Source organism: Ambystoma mexicanum, chromosome 2q, assembly GCF_040938575.1.
Source record: "Ambystoma mexicanum isolate Mex_15411 chromosome 2q, UKY_AmexF1_1, whole genome shotgun sequence".
NCBI lineage: Eukaryota > Metazoa > Chordata > Amphibia > Caudata > Ambystomatidae > Ambystoma > Ambystoma mexicanum.
Window position 1 is genome coordinate 1,171,100,438 of NC_090924.1, and position 18,725 is coordinate 1,171,119,162.

An 18,725-nucleotide genomic window follows, 5' to 3' on the forward strand; every position below is an offset into this window, starting at 1 on the left:
TCCATACACATAGCACATGAGCCCCACACATTTTTTATTTTGTGGTGCTCATGCAATTTCCAATACGCATCGTCCATATCATCTCGGGAAACCTAGACCGCATAATTTATTATAATTAATGTTACCAAGCTTTAAAACAGAACATTAGAAGGGCCACTCTTCACATATATGAAAGAACTATAAAGCTCCTTTAAGAAACATATTTTTTGCAACACATAATTATGTCTGTTGTTATCAGCAGTGCATGCTGGGGATGGAAATCATGGTTCAATTGCCTATGGCATAAGGCTACACTATGACTCCAGCTGAACCAAACCACCCCTATTATTCACTGCACCTACCCTGCATCCTTGTTCAGTGTCCACTATACCATAATAATGTAACCAATGGGCAGTGCTCATGCCTTGCAGCCATGGCCAGTCTTCAAATCCATGGGGCATTCAAACCTACTGCTTCGGCCATGCGGCATGCCCCAAACACAAATTACAGTACACATTTCTCCTTGCTGACAGCCAGGCCCATTTCTCAGTCACCAAAGGTATATCACTGTGTTCTGCACTTACTATTTATACTTAAAAAATAGAAACACAGGACATATTTGCAAAACTATGCTTTCCAGTTCTTGGTAACCCTCCTTGTGCATATTTGCTGCAATCCCATCCAGCACTTCAAAATGTACCAACAAGCACATTGTGTTCCCCTTTCAAACCTATCCCAATTTCGAAAAAACCTTACCACATAGCTGGTCCCTGGTGGACATGGCAACTCTAACCCCATTGGTCGTTCTTCTTGGTCATGGCCAGTAGTCTGATTGTCCGGGTCATGACCATATGCCATCATCTGGCCACTGCCCATGGCCACAGTCACCAAAGGTATATCACTCTTTTTTGTACCTATATTATCACACTAAAATAAAAGATTGACACGTTTGCAAAACTAAGCTTTCAAGTCCTTGCCAATGCTACTTACACGGGTTTGTTGGAAATCCACCCATATTTTATTTTTTTCAAAAGTGTCAAAATGTACATACATACAATAATAGTCATATAACTTGGCCACCACTTGACAAATTCCATTCAGACTTTCCACAAACATTTATGTTTTGGCCTTTAATCTTTCTGAAAACATTTGGCCACATTCGCCAAATGGCAACAAAGTTATAAGCCATCTAAAAATGTTGAGACCCCATCTAATTTGGCCCCTCTTGACAATATCCAACCAAACTTTGCAAAAACATTTATTTCTAGATCTAAACTCTTTTTGCGAAACTTTGTGCACATTCGTCAAATGGAAACGCATTTATAAGCCTTTAAAATGTTTTGGGACCCCTCTTCTACTTGTTTCCCTCTTGACAAAACAGCACCACACTTTGCACAACCATTCAGAATCAGGTCTATAATGAAATTCCAGAATTTGATGCCGTTTCATCGAGTGGCGCCAAAGTTATAAGTCATCCAAGAATTGCTTTTCACCTACCCTGTAATGCACAAATAAGCATAGATGCCCCCGAACATCTAACATGTTCACGGACATCACATGACTGTTCGGGACTGTGTGTCCAGTAAACTGCCATTGACAGTTGCCAGTACTTCTGTAGCAAATAACATCCCATCGCACCATTTTACAACCTCTAATTTTTGTACTAAAATAGCATTGCTTAACACATACTGCGTCTGCATTTATTTGGGCAATTCGAATCCAACAAACAGATTCCATTTCTTTTTACATAATAGTAGTCTGCATAGCAATAAACCCAATGCCAAGGGGGCATTCCTTTTTCAGATACTGCCCCAAAGTCTTTATTAAAGCCCTCATATTAGTCAGAATCTATAACTATGGGCACACTAAATATTCACCTTACCTCCATGTAAGAATCGACATGCCCAGTAAACTGCCATGACAACTAACATTACTTTTGTATCAATTAGCAGTACAGTAACAAGAACCTTAAAAAAAATCAGTGTGTTTCCTATTTTAAACTGCCGGACATCTAAACTTCCAAAAAACATCCCAAAATGTTACAAACTTCGTTTTGTGTACTAAAATTGCATTGTTTAACACATACTGTAATAACTGATAAAATGGGGATGCCTGGAATTGTTATCATTAGAGAATCATTAGAGAATCAGTACTCTTTGTTGGAGAACCATTATTTAGTATTATCCCTTTAGGAATCATTGCATCCTGTTTAACTATCCATTGTACATTATTGAAATAGACACTATCGACATTATTAGACTGCCACTTTGTATGCATTAGTCATTTGCATTATGCATTTGAAGAAAGAAATAGGCCCTGTTATATGAAGGGTTTGCTTAGTTATGTTATTGCCATATATGATTGAAAGAGGTGCTTTTAGAATGATATGTTTGCATTATAGCGCTTGCCATTAGGAGAGAAACATGCTAGGCACTAGAGAGAACAAATGAGCCCTGAAATGACACACTATCATATTTGGAAATGCCACGTAGAACCATTTAGAATGACACATTGTTATTCTCTGTAGTTAGACATTTAGAGATAAGTTATGTACACATGTATATTTGTAGAGTGTGCACTTAGAAAGAGTTTGCATATAGATAGCGCTTGGATTTGCGAGAGAAAGCGTAAACGTTAGGAAGCATTTAGATGGCATTATAAACCCATTCTGAAGGAGACAGAGGGGCACTGGGCTCAATGCAGAGTTGTTATGGTACAATTGTGAGAAGGAATTTGTAAACAGTTTGGTTGATAAGAGGTCACCTTTGTCCGAGTGGAGACGGCCTGGCCAATCAGCATGGCTTGTGTGCCACGGAGACAGCAACAGTGGGAGGGAGTGCGACATGGGGAGATGGGAGAGAAGCCTTTTCAGGCAAGGAGATGCTTTGAACACAGGCACAGAGAGAGGATTTTGTGATGCAGACAGAGCCAACAGTCGAGTGAATGGAGAAATGGAGGAATAGATGGTGTTTTGCACCGCACACAGAAGGCCAAGGCAGAGATATGATGTCCAATGTCACTCTGACACAGAACACGTAGTGACCAGAACACGAAACAACACGCATAACACAGACTGGCAAGCATTGGTAACAGAGAAAAAGACATTCTTAGCTTAGAGAATGTAAGTAACCATGGGAATGAGTGCGTCATTGGAAAGTATAACCAGAAGTGGATAGAGAGAGTTGAGGTAGTTGCTGTGGGAGAATCCAATGGGCTAGTTGCTGTGAGAGATGGTACTAGATGCGATGAGGGAGAGGTGTCTTAGTGCACCAGAACCTGATGAGGCCTTGATGAGATCAATCTGGCAGAAAGAGACTGAGGCCCAGCTCTGAATGACTGGTTGATTGCCGAGAAGCTGGAGAGGAGAGACTTGACAAAGACAGAGCTGGAGAGCAGAGAGATGCAAATGGGAAGTATGGTTTATGGCCTAGACTGAACTGATTGATTAGAACAGACACTCACATAAAGAGCTTTGGGTTTGGGAGAAGGGGAAATCAGACATGGATTGTCGTAGATAGAGAGAGTGAAGTATGGTGTGGATTGGATAGGTTTGATCCTGCATGAAGGAGAGGGATGCTGACGCTTGCATTAGACTGCATTAGAATCACAGGTTTGCATCATAGGCTTGCATTAGAAGCCTGTAAGGCATATAGCTATCCACTGCATAGTAGATTTGCACCAAAAGTATAATAGGTGCAAATTAGATGGTTGCAATAGTTTTAGTATTATTTGAATTATGCTTTGCTGTGCATAAATAAATGTATTCTATTGTTATAATTGAATAGATTCATGTGTTTTCTTTGTATCTTGTGTTATTGTGTCTATAGGTGTATGCATGTTAGGAGTAATCTAGGAGTAACACAGTGCACATAGGCCCTGAGACACAGAGGCACGGGGGTATAGTGATCCATAACCCCTAGGAGATTGTCTATGACCGGTGCATAGTTGTCCAAGGGAGCAAGACGATGGTAGGGATTTGTTTTACAAACTAACAATACTGCACCTGAATTTATTCAGGCAATTTGCACCGAAAATTCCATTCCATTTCTTTTTTACAGTATAGCAGCTTCCACAACAAATACCATTCTTAATTTCTTTATAAATAGATATATTCTGTCCGGCACCTCTTCTTATGATACACTGTGCTCTTTCTCTTCTCGATTTTCTGTTTTTTAACACAACGGTTTCATGTGAGATATGAGATGAGAAATTTTGTTTTGATTATAGACAAGTAAATAAAAAATAGATATTTAAAAATAAAACCAAACAAATTTTTCATGAAATTAAAAACTAGGTTTCACATAACAACAAACAAATAAACACAATGTATTTTCTCTTATACATAGCCACACAGTAACACACTTCAGCACACCAAAACTTTTTTAAAACACACATTTTAAAATCACACCACACCAGCAAACAAAAATGCGCTTTTTAAAACAAACACATTTTTATATCACCACAAAAATCACTTTAACACACACCATAAGTGATTTAAAATATCATTGTAGATAAAATCACATTTCTACTGCTCTATGATAAATATTTTATTTGGAAAACAACCATAATTCATGATTTTATATCATGCACCTCACTAAAATTCAATTGAATTCCTAATAAACAACTTTCAATAATTATTCCGACCCATTTTCTACATATACAGCAGGACCACTTCATTGTTAACACATACAGTAATAAAAACACAAAGCCCCATATCAACATATAATCAAATCAAACTTTAAATAAAACAATGACAAACAACTGATAAATGCCAATTATTTTTTATCACAGGTAACATGGACTGCACAGTGTGTGTTCTGCAGTCCAAATAATAAAAGTAGACAAAATGGGGAGTTTCATACTTTCCAAAATCAAAACCTCAAACAGAGGACTATATTGTAAGAAAACTAATGAAATGGCCGACATATTCATTGCAACCTATCACAATGAAGTACACATTAACAACATTAACACCACCCAATTAGAAACACCAAAACACATACAAAACCCTCCCCAGCATCAAACGTACCCATGGATATTCAACACGGCTACAAAGCCTACTTGTAGCAACGGGTACATGTACATTTTCCTGAAAGCCCAAATTAAACTTAATTGGCCTTCAAACCTTCAAATCAAATAAGTGAACAAACAAGTACATAAAATAACACACATAAACAGAATTCTGTACTGTATCATCCACATGAAGTATGGTTATTGCACTGAAAATGTATATTTATAGAAAACAACTTTAAAAATTCCTGCGGTTCCAGTTGCAACAAATAAAACGCAGAATGATATAGGCATACCTACGCACTTGTTTTTCATAGACGCGGTTATACAAAAAGCCCCTCCTGGATGTTTGCTCATAACCACAGCCAATCACACGTCCACAAACACACGACTTGTCATTTGCCTGAATATACCTGCATCTGTAGAGGGGCGGGGTTGTCTACCTACGAATTGCAATGCTGCGCTCTGGGTGGCTGCTATAGCTGCAAATAATATCAATAGCACAATCAACTAATTGGAAACTACAACACACACACACACATCATACATACTCTGCTCATACAAACTACTAGAAATTCAAACTAGCAATCATTTTCCTGGAAACAGAGAAAGTCTGCAGATATCATGGCTGGTTTGAAAACTGTGTGACTGATTGGAGACAGTTGGCTGTTGTATTTGCTGTCTTTTTGTGAGAAACTAAATATTTACATAGAACTAGGTTTGAGAGATTTTACAATTAAATGGTATGGATTGCGGGGAATGCGTTGTTTCCAAGTCTTTCAAAAAATTGTTAAGTCTGAGAAGTAGAGGGCACCCAGACGTCATACTAATTCATTGTGGATGAAATTATATGGGGAATGTACGAGGGGTGTCCATTACTTTAATGATACAACAAGACATGGTAAAACTAATGGAACTATTTCCTCACACCATCTTTATCTTTTCCATATTTCACTCAAAGGCAAAAATGTAGATGGACCTCCAGATTCAATGGTAAAATTGAGAAATCCCATACAAATGTCAATAAAGCAGTTTCATCATTCATGATAGAACACAACCAATTGTGGATTTCCAACAACATGCAGTTCAACATGGCCAGTTTGTATAGACATGACGGAGTACACCTAACTGATGAAGGAAATGCAGTGTTCCTTCACAACATCAAAACAGTACTCCTGATGTGCTGAAGTTCTACATTCGGTGTACCCGAAAACAATCCTTTTAAGGGTCACTCATCATAAACAAATACAATAAATAATAACAAAAAAACATTTTGTATTATACACACGGCTACAGTTCATTGACTTTTATCATAACTGTGGTTATAAAAAGTCAGTTAAAAGGGGAACTGACTTCAAGTTTTAAACTACAATCCAACTTAAATGATCAATACAGTACAACACTACTCAATAACTTATGTAAAGTAACTGAAAAATAAGAAAGCATAGAAAAATACATAACAATAAACTAGATAGGCAAACATTTCACAGCCAGACAATATAATACCATAAGTGAGAATACACAACCTAAAATACATTGTATAGCACATCCAAAACCTTTAATATTAATTTTGTTAAACTATTTTCTTCTATTTTTCTCCAAAGTCTCACATGCTCAAAAGTCTGAAAACACACATGCAAAATAAAAAATACTCTGTAATACCTTCAGGTCACTGACCATGGCCTTTGGCCATGGCCCGTGATTTTTCACCCCCAACATCACTATACCTATACAAATAACTTTAGAAAATAAATGCAACACAGACACCCCCCAAAATGTAGCCGCAAATACAGAACTACTCTTACCCGTGGGTATCGGTAGACCTGTGTCGCCTCGGTATAGCCCCGAATAGCAGCAAAATGACTGGGGAAAAATGCTTCCCTGCCCCCCCAGGCCATCACCAAGTGCCCCCATCACCTGCACCAGCTCCCCCCCACACCCCAGACGGCCACCTCCCCTCCCCTGCCCCTCTCTCTTTCACCCCAGAACACACACTGCTTCTGTAACACAGTTTGCTTTCAGATGTCGGCTATGCGCACCCCTATACCCCCCTGCAACTCCTAAATTTCACCCAGTGCCCTCTAGCCATCCCCCCACCTCTACCCAGATGGCATTTGTATGTTTTTTGACCTGCCCATCGCTTTTTACTGCATCTCATTTCCCCATGACCTAGGTTATCATCGCAAATATCTCTTGCATGGAGATATAAACAAGATGGCAGTGGTTTCATTTCTGAAAACCATGATCCTGCAATGCATTATGGAAGATATCTCTATTTATTGGGGGTAAAGGGGAACCCCCTTCTCTGTCAAATATTTAAATAACTACTGCACAGAATAACCCCAAACCTTGCATGGAGTGCGACGCAGCGCTTCAAGTTGTTTCGGACCTGGTCCAAATCCGTCCAGCGGTTTGGGTCGTGCACGTTGGCAAAAATTGATCTTTTTTTTTTTACTATGGAAAAATGAATGGAATGTAGGCCACACTTTTTGATGCTTAATAACTTTTCTATTTTTTAACAAATCTTTAGCAAACTTTGTAGTCTGGGGGGCCCGCAGACTATTAATCACTTTCGAAATTTCGGTCTAATCCGTTACTCGAATCAAATGTTATTAATTAACAATAACATTTTGAGAGCTTCCCATGAGTCTTCAACTCACCTTAACTATAGGGTGGCTATCGCTCCCCTATTATAAATATAATATTCAAGGAAAAAATGTAGTTGCAGGGGCATTAAGCTGAGCAATACTTTGTAACAAAACCTTTTAAATTCACGGACAAATGCTTTAGTTGCAGGGATGTTCAAGTGAGAACTTAACGCAACAAAACACCTGAAATTCAGCTAAAGCCACCTTAACTGCGTGCACCCTATTGTGCAGCCTGTGACCACAATGATGACATCACTGATGACATCACTAATGACATCATCTATGACATACACACAAGTCAATGTATTAAAAAATGTGATGCTATTTATAGATCACTTTTACTTTGTACAGTTTGCGTTTTATTTCAATTTTATCATGTTAATCAGTTACAAAAGAGACAGAAATAAATATACATCTATTTACATGTATTCAAGCAATTGTTAAATTTTAAAACTTATTTTCTTCTCTATACATTTATAAATTTAGAGTAATAATCACTTTTTTCAATATCCATGTACAGAAATCCTAAAATATATCCCAACGCATAGTATTTCCTTGCTTTAAAGCATTTCTCGTGTCATTTAGAAAATGATACGTGTACACATTTTTCTTACAATCAAAAAGTTGAGTTTTTACGTATGTTTATTTTAAAACGTAAGTAATTAGGGTTCAACACGTGTCTCTTTCTATTTATTTCTACTAATTTTATTTCTAAATGTATATCTCTTGCGTAAATCTCCAGAGACAGTATCACGCCTCTGCTATCCAACCTCCACCCAGCTCACTTAGCACCCTGGGCTGATAACCCGACAGTGCTGGCTGACCGCCACCTAAAGTCAATGCAGTCAGCACTGGATAAGGTCACCCCTGTGGTCCCACGTATTCGCCCATGCCAACTCTTGGTTCACTGAGAGCCTCCAAAATCTGAGAGCCATGAAGTGCCAGGCAGAAGCATCTTGGACAAAACACCAAACAGATTCACACTTGGCCCAGGTTAAGTCCTCAGCCAGGACCTACCATCTAGCTATAACCCAGGCCAAAGCCACTTCCTACAATGACAGAATTGTAAATGCAAACTCTAACACCAAAGAGTTATTCACTATGCTTAAGGAACTTGAAGCCCGAGCACCAACCCCCCAGGGTATCGTCAAGGATGAAAACTGGTGTGCAAACATTCAAGAAGCCCTACTAAACAAAGTCACTACCCTTCAGGAACAAATTGTGATCAAACAAGCTTCCATTAAGACCCATCCTGTCATTACCACCCCCCTCTCACTAAGACAAAGCCACCTTCGATTTCGGTCCGATCACAGAAACAGAGGTACTCACTATCCTCACCAAGCCTAAACCTTCCAGATGTAAAGGGGATATATGTCCTGCCTCAGTCATTAAAGACTGTGCAAAAATCCTTTCCCCTTTCATCACCAGTCTCATCAATGTGTCCTTCCTCTCTAGAAAGGTTCCTACCGTACTAAAGGAAGCATGGGTCCTACCTCTCCTAAGAAAAACATTGCTAGACCCATCTTTGCCTAGACATTTTAGGCCTATTACCACAGTCCTGTTCTTGCTCAAAATCTTAGATAAGGCTGCATACCTACAGATCCAGCACTACCTAGAAGCTTCTGAAATCCTAGGCCTGCGCCAATCAGTCCTAGGATTTTGACGAGGTCATTGGACAGAATCTGCCTTGCTAGATCTAAAAAATCTACTGGATGCCTTCAGAGTTGAAGGCAAGCCCAATATTATAGTGAGCATGTCTTACATATTTTGGGCACAAACAGGAACATTCTAAACAGTGTACTATTTATAATTCAGATATCATCTTTTACCAAAGTACTAGTAAGGAAAGCTTCACAAGTAGTGATATGATGCATATGTAGCTCATTACTGTTTTAAACAATCTACTCTTTGTTATGAACTATTTTAAAATGCTAATATCACAGATGTAGAAACGTAAGGGTGGTCTGAATATGGGCAAATACCTAGAGTGATCTTATGTCTGATGCAATTAGTTAAATAATCATTAATGTCATATTTGATATCATTAGCGATGTCACCAGTGATGTCATCAATGATGGCATAGATGATGCCATTAGTGATGTCAACAGTGATGTCCTCTGTGATGTCATCATTGTGGTCATAGGCAGGGTGAAGTTAAGGGGGCCTTAGCTGAATTTCAGGGTTTTTGTTGTGTTAAGTTCTCACTGTAATGTCCCTACAACTAATGTTTTTTCCTTACATTTCAAGGGGTTTGTGCATCCATAGATTACTTCCACACATGGCTAGGGGCAACGGCCTACGGCCATGCCCACTGTATATTTCTGTACACTTCGAGGCCACTATCCATGGCCTTTGGCCATGCCCACTGTCCATTTTAATACACTACCAGACCATGGCTTTCGGCTATGACCGGTGGGCACGGCCACTCTATATTTCAAAACACTTGCAAGCCATCGCTCAATGATGTTCATCAATCACAAACTGATTTCATCCTGTTCTGACAGTGGTATTGTTATGTATAAAAGTATGAATACTTTGGGAACTCACAATGTTTTTAGGCAATGCGCAGTGAGATTATATTATTTGCCAAGGATCACACACTGTGGTTAAGCAGCGAGCTACAAGCCCCTTGTTTTATGGCCGGTGTCTCTTGGTGACTGTTGTGATACATTGCACAACCCCAACTAACTGCATATAATCAGCACAGAAAAGGGAAAAAAATGACATATACCCAGGTACTTTTGCCCCCATAGCACATATCAAAAGCTGGCCCCCATGAGTAAACGCACATAAGTGAACTTATATCTTAACGTGAAATATACAAGTTTAGTTCAATTGACCTTCCCCTTTGAAGAAAGACAAAATAGCATTGGACTTTAAAAAAAAAACTTAATGAACACCAGAAAAAGAACCTGAGAGAGAACATTTTCCAATAAATATGCTGGCAAAGTATAAATGGTGCTCACCTTTTAAACCCAGCAATCTGTCGTGAAATATTCCCAGGAAAACAAAATCCCAATATGAAAAAGTGCTTTTGCTCTCCTGAGTAAGTGTCTGCACTGGGAACATGACGACATGAGTAAAATCCTGGTAGCCAAATACTTGAGCAAGCTTGCCAACCTCCAAAAAAAACAAGGTGTTGCATCCGCCCTCTGAAAGAAAAGTTAAGCTGCCCACCCACATGTGCTCTTTACTTGTGCCTTGAAAAGCAGCCACACTCAGGGGCAAATAACTGCGCCAGTGTCCAGGATTGCAAACTCTCTTGCCACATCGTGGGCAAATACTTGCGAGTGACTGGCCCTCTCATCATTCCCCCCTCAACCCCTCCATGTCTGGCTTTCAACAACACTCTGCTTTATAAAGATAACTTGAAAAGTGCAGATACCATAGTGTCACTCACATATTGAAATCCTTATAGAACTATGTTACGCAAAAAGTGTACAATTGTGGCATTATTCCTCCCATCTTGATTAGGAGACTACAAATACCAGAATGCAATTAAGCAAAAGAAAACAAAATTTCTCTGAGGGAAATAGTTTCAAGTACCAACAGAAGCATGGTTTAAAAAAAAGAATGTGGATGCTGTGTGTTTTCTTAGTGTGTTACGAGATATTTAAAACTAAGAAAACGCGCAGCATGTGGGACTGTGGATTGTGGGACTGTGGATTGTTTCTCATCGAGCAGTAACCATGACAGACCCTGCTTAGCTTCAAAGCAAGGAAGGGGCTGGCCCCCTCAGGCCATGTTCCTCTAACTGGTCTTGTAATTTGGGCTCATTTCTTAGGCAACATGTCTGAAGTGGCTGGCCCCTTCCTCACTTGAATAATTCTTCAATAGAAAATAGTGTTTTCACACACACGGTATGCCACCATCATAAGTTGTGATAGAATGGCAAAATGCTAATTAGAGGAACTGCATGAATGATTTGTTAATGATGAAAAATGCCTCTTGGCAACCACTTTATGGTAATAGTTTGCACTGGACTTGGCCTCTGACCATGCTACTGGTACCTCCAATCTACTCATTTTGTTCCACTTGTTATGGCATGCTGTCACTTACATTTAATGAGAATTATTTGTTTGAAGTCTGGAAGCTCTGCCATTGTGAATTCAAGACTTGACTTTGTGGGGACCACATTCAGCTCCTGATCTGCGATCCTAAAAGATCAATACCAGTTACCCTACAAAATATTGAAGCCTATGACTTTGTCAGTGGCTAATTATTTTTTCTGGACTACACCAAAGCATATCTCCTTAACGGACTGCTGTCATGTAGGATGTAACAGCAGAAAATAATTTTCATGGGTGGAGACATGCGTCATGTACATAGATGCGAAGTTCACAAGACACTTGGAGACCATAATAATCATTGCCCTATATCCTTTCATTTATTCCTTTAAGAACATGAACTGCTGACAACAAATGCACCCTGACCTTCGGGACAAGCTCAATGCTATCAAGATGAACATTACACCTAAACTTTGTACACTTTGAAAGCTTGTCCATGCACTTTTCTCCAAAACCTTATGTCAGGACTGCCAGGACAAAACAGGCCTCTGTTTGTTTGTTTGTTTGTTTGTTTGTTTGTTTGTTTGTTTGTTTGTTTGTTTCTTTGTTTGTTTGCTTGTTTGTTTGTTTGTTTATTTATTTATTTATAAAGTGCTCCTTACCTGAAGGTATCTAGGCGCGTTACAAGAATATGCAGTTTCTTAGTTACAATACTAAATACAATACAAGCTATAATACAATACAGTATGATACATAGACAGTTTTTGGCACAAAGAGAAATATGGTGAATGTCCAAGGATAATATATACATAGATACAGAGATGACAATAGCGTTGTAAGCAAAGTCATAGTTGAGGACCTCTAACAAGGTGGGAGGTCTTTGAAGGTGAGCCACAGTTTGGTGTTTTTCCTGAATTTGTAGAAGGATTGGTCAACTCTTAAAGTGGTGGGTGGGGAATTCCAAAGTTGGGCAGCCATGACAGGAAAGCTGCTGCCACCTGCTTTTTTAAATCTAAACCTGGGGACTCTTAGACTGCCGGAGTAGGTCGTCCTTGTGGGTCGTGCAGAGCTATTCTTTGTGAATTTTTCAGTGAGGTAATGAGGTGCTGAATTGTTGATACATTTGTAAGTCATGGAAGCTGTTTTGAGCTGTATTGTGTCCTTAATGGATAGCCAGTTGTTGTCCCATCTGACTACAGAAATGTGTTGTCTTCTGGAGATGCATAGGGCTTTTCTAAGTGCTTTGTTTTGTATACTCTGGAGTTTATTCATGATATATTTGCTGGCACCTAAGTACATTGCATTACAGTAGTATATTTTGACAGGATTAGAGCTCTAGCTAGTGTACTGCAGCTTTCTGTAGAGAGAAAGTGTTTGCAGGCGTGGATCAGCTTGCTGATAACCAATGCCGTGGCACTAACTTGTTTGCGCAAGCTCAGGGAGGAGTCTAAATAGAAACCCAAGGTTTTTACCTCTTTAGCCACATTGATGTCATTGCCATCGATGTTGAAAGATAGGTATTGATTACTCCTTTTCTTCTGATTGGGCGGTGGCTAGGAGTAGCAGCTCAGTCTTCTCATCATTCAGACATAGACCATGTGTGGAAATCCAGGCCTGACTGATGAGATAGATTTTATTAACCAGGGCTAGGTCTTTCTCATAGTCATCTGTCAGAGGTATGAGGATCTGGGTGTCATCTGCATAGCTGGTGTAGGTGACACCCAGGTGGTCTAGGTCATCAAACATTGGTTTGGTGAACACATTACATAGTGGGCGATACACATGTTATGTTATGTTATGTTATGTTATGTTATGTTATGTTATTTCATTTATAAGGCGCCAAAGCCCGAAGGCATCCAGGCGCCGGAAGAAAAGAAAGTAGGCCCTATCTAATAAACATAGGTAGCTGGATCAGACTATTATGAGAAGAGGAAAGTCTTTAACTGTTTCTGAAACATCATAAGATTGTTTGTATTACGCAGAGACACCAGAAGGGCATTCCAGGCCTGTGCGGCCTGTACATGAAAGGCGCGGCCATTGCCACAAGCTCTTTTCACTCAATCTACGTGTAGAGAGCAGGTTTTAGCTGAGCGAAGAGATCTGCTAGGTACGTATATCTTCAACCTATTCTTGGATATATGGGGGCATCACCATAGATACATTTATGGTAGGTTGTCAGGAGCTTGAATTGTATTCTAGCTGAAACTGGCAGCCAATGGAGACTCCTCCTAGCTGCGGATGTGGGCTCTAAGCGCTTCATCAGAAAGACAATGCGTACTCCAGAGTTTTGAATCTTTTGGAGTCTTTGTAAGTCAACTTTCTTCGCCCCTCCCAAAGGAGCATTACAATAGTCCACTCTAGGCAGTATTACAGCGCAGACTAATTTTTTTCGGTTTTCCTCTGAGACCAGCGGAGCCACTTGACGAAGTCACCTTGCAGGACTCCGCAGGTTATGGGGATAGGATCGACAGCTTCTGATGATGAAAAAACTCCCATCAATCTATTGTTTAATGAAGATTGGATCCAAGCTGTTGCTTCTGCTGAGAAATGGGCCACTGAAGATAGATGTTTGCAAAGCACCTTGTGGTCGACCAAGTCAAAAGCGGCTGACAGATCCAGCAGAAGCAAGAGGGCAGATTTTCCTTTGTCTTCAGGTCAATCAGGGCTGTTTCTGTGCCATGTTTGGGTCTGAAGCCGGATTGACAGAGTCCTAGTAAATGCTTGGTCTCTCAGTATGATTGTATTTGGATATAGGCTACTTTATCAATGATCTTTAATAGGAAGGGGTCTGTAGTAATATGTCTAAAGTTAGTGGGGATACTCTGGTCTAGAGAGGGTTTCTTTAGAAGCGGGAATACCCAGGAGTTTTTCAGATTGGTGGGGACAATGCATGTGCAGAAGGATGAGTTGATAAAAGGGGCTAGTTCACAGGCAGCTTCTTTAATGGTTGATGTGGGGCAAGAATCTCCTTGACAATTGGAGGGTTTTAGTGAGGCTATAATATTTTCCACTTCACTGGTGGATACTTGGGTAAATTTAAATCATTGGGGCGATTTAAGAAGGTTAGGACAGGATTTCGAGCTAGTTGTTTGAGTTGGGAGGTTACTTTTTTTGCCAGCTATTTTGTTTTGGAGTATAGCAATTTTGTTAGCTAGTGCATTTTGGATCTTGGTGCACCAGGTTTTGTCCTTGATGCACTTATCTGTTGAAGGAATGGGAGATCCCAGTTCTCTTAATATGATAAAGAGTTCTCTGGTACTCAAACTGGCTTTGTCAATACTGTCATTGTAGGTGTTGTGTTTAGCTGAGAGGATTTCTGTTCTGTAGTGAGGCTATATTGATTGACTAGGGTGGGATTCTTTTTCCAGGTCGATTGACATTTCCTTTTTTCATTTCGTAGGGCTTTGAGGTTGGGTGTAAACCAGGTGTGCAGATGTGCTTTGGGTTTGCTTTTACTTAATTTTAGAGATGCGATTTTGTCTAGGGCTTTGGTGATAGTATTATTGTACAGGTCCACTAATTCAGCTGGATCGGAGGAGGCAGGTAAAGGATTGAATAGAGGTTCGACAAACGGCTTGAGATTGTTCACAGTGATATTCCTTCTATTTCTGGTCGGGATGGGTGGAGCAATAAGGTTTTGTTTATTCGGAAGTTTTCTGTCTTGGATAGTAAAGGTGGGGAGTGGTCAGTCTAAGGATATGGTTCAATGGAGGTTATGGTGGTTTCACAGTTAAGGTCAGCTACCCAGTCTAGGGTTCTTCCTTTTTCATGCATAGGGTGGAGAGCTCTTTGTGTGAGGCCTAGCTCAGCCAAAGAATTCGCTAGAGTCATAGCAGGTTGGTCGTTGGGGTCATTGAGACCGAGGTTGAAGTCACCTAATATTAGGATTTGCGAGGAGGGATTGGTATTAGTGAAGAGAAGAGTGCTTCTTCGAAGGAGCCGATAGGTCCAGGGGGTCTGTAAATCAAGTGCATCGTAATGGTGCACGAATTGGTGAGAGAGAGTTTAACTGACATCGATTCACATGACTTAGTAGGGGAATGTGAGACTGTTCTGAGACCCAGAGTAGATTTGGCGATAAAGGCAATCCCGCCACCCTAGATGACTCTCTGTCGGATCTTAGGACTGTGTAGTTGTCTGGAGTGGCAATAAGTAGGGAACGGCCTACTGCTGCATGTAGCCAGGTCTCCGTTATTGCTAGGAAATCCAATTGTTTATCCGTTATTAGGTCAGCAATTTCAACTGCATGTGCTACCAGGGATATGGCATTGATCAGTGCACCACTGATAGATGATGGACAGTTATTTTAGTTGTTGATATCAGATGTGGAGATAGTTAGTCTGGCTTTTGTGTGGATTTTGTGGATTTTAGGTAGGGTTTTATATTTTTGCCCCTTTACTTGGCTGAAAGTGAGAGTGGGCCCAGTGTTCTGGAATACGATTTGCCTAATTTCGCGCCAAGTCTAGAGTTCCTGATTGCTGTAGGTCATGGGCTGTTCGGTATTGGTCTAGGGGAGGTATCATGAGGAATTTGGGTATAATCTAGACTGCTGGGCATATCACCTAGTTGGTTAACATGAGGGTCATTAAGGTTGTTAAGGGTGATATGATCTAGTGGAGCTGGGTGGCTCTGGGGGTCAGAGGTTTCACAGATGGCAGGAATAAGGTGGGCTTGATCCGGTCCAGGAGGATCAAGGGTGGTAGAAACAAGGTAGGCTTGATCCAGTTTACAATATTATAAAATATTGGAATTATAGAAATAATGACTTGCTTTAAGTAACTAGCACCCTTATTGTGGATGATGTTTTTGGGGTGCCTGTCCTAAAAAGGCTTCATGAAAACTTTGTAATCATCCAGGATTACAGCCTCTTCTCACAATCATCGGCTCTGACGCCATGTTGGGTCTGGTCTAAAAAGAACCATGAAAGTGAAATCCCACCAGTTGTATTCCTGTCATGTCAAACAAGCCCTAAAAACATCCCTGGTCTAGAAAGAATCAGTGACACAAAGCTTACACTTCCTTCATGTCTAGAAAAGCTACTCTACAGGTCTAAAATGTCAATCATCTGGATCAATCCTGTGTTACGAGCCTGATCATGTGAGGACTAATGAATGGAAGCAATGGGATGACTCTGGATTGCTCATGAAGACTGATGGCTGAGCACTGCTGTTGCGATTGAGAACAATTTTCATGCCGTTCCAATAAGAAGGTGATCCCGGGTTCAGCTGAAATCCCTTTACACTCATACAGCATGAAGGTGCTCTCCAGTACATTTAAAGTCAGTCCTTGATGCTAGTGGCGATATGTGTAACCACGCAGCACCAAAGCTATTCCATCTGACCCCAAAATAATAGACCAATCATGGCAAAGATGCTGATCAGCCAATCAGCCAAAGAATTATGACAACAGAGAGAGGGGGAGAATAAAAAAAATGAATGGGAATCTGATATTGGAGAAGTAAAGCATGTGAAAGGGAGTAGTTAAAACTGAGGCAGGGCCAATTTGTGTTAACCATGGAGAACAATGAAACTGGTGAACATATGCCACAGGATATTGGGGAATCAAATTCAGGCACAGCCCTATCAAAGAGAACAACACAAAACAGTAATCAGCACAGTCAGGACGACATTCCCAAAGAAAAGCTGCACCTGACGAGCAAGAGAGGAGGTGAACCCAGACCCCGCTACTGTTGTTGTGGAGAACCAGCACCCAAGAACCGATTAAATCCCTCGAGCGTTACATCCCTCGGATTGTGTTCATTAGATTAGAGATCCTGAACAAGGACACTCTGTCCTTTGGAATGGACACTTACACATGTTTAATTCTATAGTCCAACATTTTGGTTATAACCCTTTGGCTCATTAATCTCATGTCATCCCTCATAAGAAACTAGTGCCAAAGCATAGATTTGGAAATTAATAAAAAGGGTGAAACTTTATCCTGGGAAGACTGAAGAAACTCAGGAGAACAAATAACCCTAGCCGCATTTATTTTAGTCCTGTTGCATCGTATATACTGTTGTGTTTGGAGAAACTAGGCAATCAAAACCATAGACAGTAATCTAGCCACAACCTGGTAACCTGGATCTTGACTCATAAAGGTTTTGAACAATAGTTTCTAAGCCACTAGTGTTTTGTGGTGGTCCCGCATTGTCACATTATACTCTGGGGGACATAACATAAAAGCATTTCATGGCATTTGACCATGAATGGCCCAATCACAGACCGAGAACAACTCCAGGGATTTCATGAAAATAGAAGTACAATGCTACACTATGTGATCCAAAATATGTGTATGTAAATATACAGTTGAATAACAGCACTGACATTACTTTTGCCTCATTAAGAGTTTGGCGGTAATACAGTGGTAAATCTGCCAAATGACCACCAAAATTGTCTTCCGTTACTGCCACTCGGTTCTGTGGGTTTACCACAGGATTCCGAGCACTGGTAGGGCAGTGTAATTTCCCATTTTTATAGCCTATTTGACTCAAAGGGGACATAGGGGGATTTACCACAAGCAGTTATTCTGCTATCGGAAATCCACCAATTTTCAGAGGATAAATGGAGGATTTGCCGCCAGCTGAAGTTGAATTCTTCACTTTTCCTCCAATCTCTGAATTACTGCCACTTATTTACTGTATTTGCTGAACTCCTAATGAGGCCCGGTTTTGTCTTAATTTAGTTTTAAGATATAGATTAAGGGCAACTTTAACATGTGAAGTGTGGGAACGGGGGACAATCGTCCCAGGCCCTAAGGGATTTCAGATGAGGCAGAGGCCTGCAAGTGTGCTGTAGGGGCTCTGGGATGGTACAGGGGGGAAGGAGGTATTGATAGAGCCCACAATGTGGGAAGGTTAGTGCATGCTTTGGGTTTAGACTACACTGTGAATCAAACAACATTTTAGATAAAAACAGCCACATTTTAGAAATTGAGGCCTAACTCTGTGCTGCAGCCAGGACCACAGGCTACAAACATGGAAATAAGCGTATGCATGCAGGAATAGGTTGTATCATGGGCACCGGTGGGAAAGGCCAGAGCCGCAGAGATTCATAGACCTTTCATTGTCTCATGTTGTTTG

The 18,725-nt window shown here is 40.4% G+C and overlaps 1 protein-coding gene across 1 annotated transcript in view; it reads left to right on the top strand.

The window, feature by feature from the left end:
* Positions 1-18,725, top strand: part of LOC138570025 (serum paraoxonase/arylesterase 2-like) — a 405,975-nt gene that overhangs the window by 209,206 nt on the left and 178,044 nt on the right. The gene's annotated exons all lie outside the window — the stretch shown is intronic.